Below are 8,682 nucleotides of genomic sequence, written 5' to 3' on the forward strand. Positions count from 1 at the left end.
CTTTGGTTTCCCACATCCTAGGCCCATATGCTAATGACCAGGCTCAGACTCTCAACCTCCCTGCCCTCCCCCAACTTTTAGACAAACCAGCCCATTTTGACATTTCATTGAATTGTAAGTGTTGCAACCAGCTCTATTCCTATGTACACAGCCACCATTCATACCTACTCTTGGGTATTAGGGACTCCCATATGAAAGGAAATACTGTCCAGGAGAACAGCTTTGTACTTTCTGTAGCTTTGTAGTGAATAAGTACTTTCTGGTGAAAGTACTTATTCACTAGAGACTATTTGAATTTTTCTACCCAAAGAAGGCAACAGCTGGGCTTTAAGATCCAGGCTAGTGCCAATTAATCATTACGGTGATAGTTTCCATCCTTCTTTCAGTCTAGGTGTTTCTTACCCACAGTCTTCAACCAAGAGATAACTACTGAATCAGAGTGCCCACTAGAACACACAGCGACACTTCTGCCCCGTTAGAAGATCTGGATTGACCAGAGAGATTGAAATATAGTTTCCTGTTTATTGTACAGACTAGGAAAGACAGACCAATAATCCCTGTATTTCTTGTACACATGAAAAATTCCCAGGAAAGTGAAGGCAAGTGAATGGCTTCAACAAGCAATGATAACCACAGCACCATCAGAGCTTCTCTGCTAGACTTGTAGGAGAAAACACAGGTTTAGGACTTGAGTCATGAGTTTGGCAGCCATGTCACACAGTCAAATTCATTCCTTGTGATCCCATCTTTGCCATTTTGGTTATGTTTTCTGGAAAATTCCTGGAGTGTTGATCTGCATCAAGGATGGAAAGAGGTCCCACCACACTATCAGCCTCAGCATCCCTGAAAGTAGGTGCTGCTTCACTGAAAGAGGTACAGTATTAGGGAGCTTGTTATGAGTTAGTCCACTCGTGCATCAGACATGTTTGCGAGACCTGATAGTTCACTTAATCAGACCAAGTGAAAGCTTTACAGGCTCTGCCTGAAGATAAACATGCTCCCTGTTTGTTGATTAGATGCATGCAACACACATACCATGACTAGAAGGCACATCTCTCTTCCAGAGTCTATGCAGAGGGGTAAGTCTTCTGTCCTCCAGGTGACCCACAGTTCCCAGTTTCACAGGAGCTACAGATATTCCTGGGGCCTTCCACAGGTGACCAGCTGCAGGGGGAGAGATGGCAACATTTACAGGGAGAAACCTTGGCTTTTCAACTGCTCTTCCATTTCCCTCTCCCATCCCCATCCACCCCCAAAAAGTTTACTCATGTATTGTTTGCTTTGTTGAAGTAACAAGCCTTGTTCAGAGAATCTGGAGCTTGGTCGGCTGCAGTGACCTTTATATGGCATGTAATATAGATCTAGGCGCAATTGTGAATAGAGGGATCAAAACTGTCAGAGTGGGACAAGGTAACACTACAATGTTGTGGAACTTAGGCCTCTAGTCTGGAGTAAAGGAAATAGATCTTCTAGTATCTCCAGCAAACCTGAAAATGTCAACTGTGAACTGAAGGGTATCTTGCTGAGGCCATGGGGATAGGAAAGTTGAGGATGTATCATCTGATCTCCCATCTACTAGATAGCTAGGTTGAAAAGATCCTGGTTAGAGCAATCCTTTACTCATTAGCTCTTTACAAGGTATGTCAGGCCACGAAAGCCCCTCCCGCCGAGATCCTACCCATTGAAGTTGATCACATATTGGAGAGTGGAGTCCCGCTGTGGAATTAGCGTAGCTACACAACTGTCAGTAAAGCACTTTAGTACAACATGACTTCCAGTACTGACATCAGCTTGAATGTGAATCATATCCCCAGGTGGAATCCACTGGAGGTCCTCTCAGCTGCCCAGTCATCTGCAAAAGCCCGACAAGCTGTGTGCTTAGATTTAACAAAGGTGAATCAAGGGAAAGTGTTTCCAGCTATTATTGTGTTGGAGGAGGAGAGTGGGGGTATTTACTACAGTGATCATTACAAGATGCAGCATCTTCTCTTTCCAGAAGAAAGCCCATGCATTCTAGCCAGACATATCAGGAGCAAGAAGCAGTGCATGCTCCAGGATAAGTGCTGGTCCCTACTGAGCTACTCCCCCAGGAAGCTTTCATCACTCCCCCACATAGAAAGTAACTTGAACTGGAAACCCAAATGTGTACACACACATACTAGACTCCTCTGCCTTTAAGACACCCAGTAAGGAGTCTTTTTTGCATGTCATCTGCCTTATGCTGCTATGATTTTGGCTACTGCCAAGGAAGTCCCCACATTTTTCATATCACCTACCATTCATCAGATGCAAGGAAAAGCCCAGCCTCTCTTCTGCAGATAGCATAGGCCTGAAGGGAATCCATGTTGGCTTGATTGCTTTCTGCTCACATTGTTTCTCCTGAAATATAGAAACCCAGAGTCCCCCATGTGCATCACCATTGGGATCTATTAGGCTCCTGCATGGCTGTCGCCTAACCCTGTAGGCACTAAACTCAGGACCTAACTTGCCACTGCAAAATTTGCCTAGGAAATTCTGGGGCATGCATACTTCTGCCTCCCTCTGGGCATCTGGACACCTATCTCCCGCCTAAGCTACAGAGCAATTCACAAACAGGGGGCAGATAGGCATGTAGCCACCTAAGATGCATGCAGGGGCAAATCCAGTAGATGAGCTCAGAGATCTCATTCAAAATTTGATTGGAGGAGATGGTGATGCCAACCTTAACTTTTAGCCCAGTGGTTAGAGCACTCACTTGGGATGTGGGAAACCCTGGTTCAATTTCCCCCTCTCTGCCTGACTGGAAGAAAAGAGATAGAGTCTCTATTCAAATCCTCCCCCACCTCAGGCAGGGAAGGGGAAATTGAATCTGGTCTCCCATATCCCAGGTGAGTACTCTAACCACTGAGCCATGGGATAGTCTGATGTGGGGCTCCCTCAATCTGTCCTGCTGAAGCTGGTTAAGTAATGAAAGAGTGATTGGAGCAGAGGGATGGGACCTAGGGTCTCCCACCTCCCAGGTGGGAGCCCTAGCAACTGGACTATAGACACTCTCTCTCTCTCTGGCCCAGAACAGCACCAGCACTACCATCTCCTCCTCTGAAGGTTGTGTGTGGAGCAAGGCAGGTGCTGAACTTGTTCCTGCAAGGAACACTTTAGGTGCTTAAGCTGTCTGACTCCAGGCAGCGGGTTCCTGTTTGTGGAACACTAGCAGAGATAGGCACCTTCCTGCAGCCCAGACTTATGAGGCTTGGTCTATGCTACCAACCTATGTCAGTATAACTACGTCACTCGGGGGTGTGGAAAATCCACACCCTCAAGTGACAGTTATACTGACAGCCTCCCGTGCAGACAGAACTATGTTGACAAAAGGGCTTTTCCCGTTGACATACTCCAGCTCCCCAAGAGGCGGCAGGGTCATTGTCTAGGCGCCTAGGCTCCCTAACTTGGGTTGTTTGAAATTTTGTTCCTGTGACTTTCTAGCCATAAAAGTTAGACACCAAGACACTCAATGTTGCAATGCCCACGTCTAGATCCGCTCCCCCCGCCAGTTGCTAAAGCAGAACCAAGACTGGCAAGTGAAATGTGAAAGATGAGATTAAAGTGCCTGACTCACCTTAGATAACAACACTCAATAGGAATCACAGCTGGATTTGTTCTTAAGATAATAGAGTTGTTTTCAGGGGATGGCTTGTAAAAAAGGTTTGTGCTGTCTGGTGTCATCTGGAAAGATTCACATATTGAAGGGAGAGAATCTAGTATAATTAATCCTTCATTTAAAGACTATCAAATCAGCAAGGCATCTAGCACTCAGGCTATGTTTTGGCCTTAAGTGTTAGCTCCATGGCAGGGTAACTCCTGCAGAAACATTTGTCACAATATGCCATGGAAATCTGAAGCTCCCTGAGGAGATTATAAACTGCATTCAGTAGTTTCTTCTGCCTTCTATGGAAGTATTAGAAATAGTGATAGTCAGGTTCTTTTCCCCAAATTGTAGACCCACAACTGTTTGGAATCAGGTCACCCTCAGAGATTGTCTTTTTACCCCAAAGCAAAGGAAAGGTGCCCAGGTAGTCACCAATGTAGTAAATGCTCCTTTGGCAGTTTTAAAGGTCCCATTTACTAGTTACTCCAGTTTTCAGTTGTGGGAAGAAGTTACTTTAATACTCTGGATTGCAAGTGGGAGAATAGACATGCAACTACCACCAAGACTTCTTTTCAGAGATGTACCTGAGCCAGTATAGGGTGGCACAATTTCATTTTAAGTGAATTTGTTAGTCAATTGATCCCCATCTCAGATATGGGAGGCCTCTTCATTCTCAAGCATGACACACTTGAGAAAAAAAAACAGGAGTACTTGTGGCACCTTAAAGACTAACAAATGTATTTAAGCATGAGCTTTCGTGAGCTACAGCTCACTTCTTCGGATGCTCACGAAAGCTCATGCTTAAATTTGTTAGTCTTTAAGGTGCCACAAGTACTCCTGTTTTTTTTTGCGGATACAGACTAACACGGCTGCTACTCTGACACTTGAGAAAGTCCCTAGTAAACTCTGATCTGGATTTTGGATGGCCGTGTGAAGTGGATGAGGACTTCATCCCAGCAGCTTTACATGAATTCACACCTAACCTGCTTTAACAAGGACAGGCACCAGTTAGAAGGAATTAGATAAATGAGACCCCTATTCATTTCCCTAAGCAGATTGGTTTGTATAAAGTTGTAGTCTTTAGGAATGTTATAGAAGTAACAGAGTATTTTAATTAGTTTGAGAACCAAAAGGTAGATGTGATGCAGACTGAGGGTGGGATCCACAGAGGTACTTAGATACCTAAGGTTTTGGTTTAGGTACCCAAGTCCCAGTTTTGGCTCCACTGTGATCTGCCAACCCTCCACTGAACATTGTAGCCACCTAGACTCGCTTGGCACCTAAGTTTTCAAGGTAAAGGTTCCCTCAGCTGCAGCACCTACATTTCTGCCTCTAGCATGTGCACTGCTGCCTCCCTCTAGGTGTCTGGATGCCTCTTTCCAGCCTAAGTCTCAGAGCAAATTGCAAAACCAGGGGAAGATAAGCATTTAGCTATTATTTCATGGGGGGGAGGGGGAGGGCAGGGATGATCCAGCAGGTGGCCTCTGACTATGCCTACTGGGTTGGGTCCCATTCAAAATCTGGCTGGAGGAGACAGTGTTGGTGGTTCTCGCCTTATAACTTTTAGCTCAGTGGTTAAAGCACTCAGCTGGGAGGTGCAGTTCACCCCACTCCACCTGAGGGCATGAAAGTATTTGGACAGACGGCTTCCACCTTGCAGGAGAGTGCTCTACCCACTGAGCTATGGGATATTCTGGTATGGGGCTCCCATCTCTTCTGTAGAAGCTGTTCCAATGTGGATAAATAATGAAGGAGGGACTGGAGCAGAGGAAGTGGAGCAGGAGTCTCCCACTTCCTAGGTGGATGCCGTAACCACCAGACTACAGAATTAGTCCCTGTCTCTCGCTGGCCCAACCACCATTTAATGATTTATCCACAGTGGAATAGTCATTGGGCATCTCCCATTGATTAGCTAAAAAGCCTCCCCAACTAGCATGCTGGCTTCTTTGGATCACATTGTAAGGCGCCTGTCCCTCCGCATGCAGTGTACAGTGAACCTAGACACCCAGTGCAGCTTTGTGGATTGCAGTGATGTTCCCGTGATTTTCAAGGTGCCTAAAAGTTACGTGCCACAACACCCAACGTTGCAACCCCTAAGTCCCTTTGAGGATCCCACCCCTAATACCCATTAAAGTGTCTATCTCACTCCAGTGTCACGTACTGAAGTCACATCACAATGCAGTGCACTCTCAGAACTAGGGTGAGCCACTTACCTAAGCCACGTCTCCCCCTCCCTGCACGAGGTTGGCGTCGCTGCTCGCTCAAACCCTGCCTCCCTCTCTGTGCAGGGCTGAGTTTGCCACTCACCCCCATATTCCTCTGCTCTCCAGCTTTTTGGCAAAAGTGGGCACTGATCAAGTTGGCAAGAGCAAATAGGACAAATGCCCACTTTTGAAAAAAAAAATCAGGATGGGTGGGACAGGGCTCAAAAAAGGGACTGTCCCAGCCAAAATGGGACGTACAGTCACCCTAGTCAGAACGCGGTGGCACAACAGCTGGACTCCCTGCTGCCTGTAGGGAGAAGCAGAATCCCAGCAGCTTCTCTCACCTTCACAGGAGGAGTAAACAAAGGGCACAGACTGTCTGTACTGTGCTTCCTGTTCCACCTTGCACGGGTCAGCTAGCACTGTGACTGCACTTGTGCTGAGAACCCTGCCACACCAATAATACCTCCAGGTTCTGTTGTTTTAGAGATGTCAGCATTACGCAAGCCAGAAGAGTTTTCTGGTTATCCACAGCTAGACAGATCTAAGGGGGGAGTCATTAGATACTGACCATGCAAGCGGACTAGAGTTGAACAGTTTAATTTTGAGAGAGCAAATCCAGTCCTTACCTGTAGAACACTGCCACATTCATGCAGCCCCATCTGAAAGATAACCCTGTTGGCTGCAGCATTCAAAGCAGAGTGCTGGCAAGCAGCTGGGCCAAGGCTCAGATCAGTAGCTTTGACCAGGTGGCCTGTTCCAAAGAGGCCCTGGTGCACAGTTGCTACCATCTGAGACTTTTGGCATTGCAAGGTAACAGATTGTCATGAGGGCACAGCTCTAGCTAGAGCCCACAGAAGGGATGGAGCAGGTGATGGCACATAGGACCGTCTTGGGGAAATATTAACTCTGTTTGAGAGTCTCCAACCCTGCTAAAACACTCTGAGACAAATCCCAGAGGTTAGAACAATGTACGGTACTGTATTAATTATCAGGAGCAGAAAGATCCGCTTCCTACTTTCACCCATTCTGACTATTTCACCCGAGCAATTGCACCATACACAAAGGTTGTTGCTCCGAATCCCTTTATACCCCATGCCCATTCACAGCTGCGTCAGTTAATTGATCTTCTCTCAGCCTGTAGTAAGTAATCTGCAGGCAAGCAGAGCCCTTTCCAGTGCCCAGAGCAGAATTTGGAATGGGGAGTAATGAGAACTTGTCCCACTTGTCCCTATCTTGAGCTGTGTGGCGGGAAATTCCTGAAGGGTTCTTGGAACGTACTGCTAAACATTTTTAATTTGGATGGGACGTATCAGTTGTAGTTAGTCTGTGATGCTGCTAAATATCAGAAGGGCTTTTTCCTATATTTTATGCAGTGTACATTCAGTAGTAAATTAACACCTTAAAGGTTGGTGGTTAGTTAGGAGAATAAATGTCATTAATTGTAGTGGTAAGATTCTAACTGAATTTATCCTTTTTTTTTTAGGAAACATAATGGACAGCTGCTCCCATTTTGCCCTGCATGACTTTTTTAATCCTCACAAGCTGGAAGATGCATTTTCCTGCATACTCACATGACTCTAATACTGCAAACTGTTAGGCCCTTACATACTATTGAAGTGTGTAATGTTAATCACTTGAGTAAATGTTTCAGAGCATACAAGAAGGTGTAACTAGAGCCAGAGACTCAGCCTATATGCTGCTGTGACGGGTTGGATCACAGAACCCCCTTGGAAGCTGCCACCCGATGTCTGAGACTTCTACCCCTGCTTTCCCGGCCAGCTCAGGACCCCAGCACCCTGTCTTGCTGAGCCAGACACTCTCGTCTGCTCCAAGAAAGACCCAGGGTCTGAATTACTTGCCCCAAAGCTGCAGGTTTACCTCAAAGCAGCTAACAGAAGTGTTCCTGTCTTTAACACTCAGATGCCCAACTCCCAATGGGGTCTAAACCCAAATAAATCCGTTTTACTCTGTATAAAGCTTATACAGGGTAAACTCATAAATTGTTCACCCTCTATAATACTGATAGAGAGAGATGCACAGTTGTTTGCTCCCCCAGGTATTAATACATAATAGAAAAACAACAACAACAATAAATGATTTATTTATCGGATGATTTATATGATTAATTTATAATGATTTATCGGATGATTTAGTTGGGGATTGGTCATTTGAGCAGGGGGTTGGACTAGTTGACCTCCTGAGGTTCCCTTCCAACCCTGATCTTCTATGATTCTCTGATAATAATAAGTAAATAAAAAGATTTTGAGGTCCATTCAAAACCATTTGCCAGTCCAGATTTGGCCTGTGGTCTGCCTATTGGATACCCCTGATCTATGCTAATGGATCCTGATGTAGGACTGGGGCCTGACCCTGCATAAGAAAACTTGGAGCTTTTCAATACTGTCATTACAGGAACTCCAACCTGATTGTCAGAAGAATAATGTGCTATCCTAGTACGGGATAATACACATAGTACTTAATGTTTTAAAATACTTTCCTTCATGCTGCAAAACAATAAATAAATAAATAAATACAAGTAAAGTGTAAAAGAAAGTGCAAAAGAGGCACTTAGTTGGTACAACATGAGTGAATCAAGTCTTAGAGAGAAACTAACTACTTACCATGGCTGCTTCATTTATAATAATTATTCAGAGCGCATATCAACTGAGGCTGGCTGAGTTTCATACCATTATAATTTATTCCTCATTTTATTGCCCAATCAGAGCAAAGTTGCAAATCTATAACTTACTAATGAAAATCAGCCAACCCATGCTTCCAAAATGAGACTTTTTATTGGAATTCATGTTGTATCTAGCCTGGTGCTAAATTCTATTATAATAAAATTGTGTG

The 8,682-nt window shown here is 45.1% G+C and overlaps 1 pseudogene; it reads right to left on the minus strand.

Moving 5' to 3' along the window:
• Nucleotides 1-502: 502 nt before the first annotated feature.
• Nucleotides 503-6,620, minus strand: LOC120408978 (annotated as a pseudogene).
• Between the last annotated feature and the right edge of the window lie 2,062 nt (nucleotides 6,621-8,682).

This window comes from Mauremys reevesii, linkage group 7, assembly GCF_016161935.1.
Source record: "Mauremys reevesii isolate NIE-2019 linkage group 7, ASM1616193v1, whole genome shotgun sequence".
Classification (NCBI taxonomy): domain Eukaryota; kingdom Metazoa; phylum Chordata; order Testudines; family Geoemydidae; genus Mauremys; species Mauremys reevesii.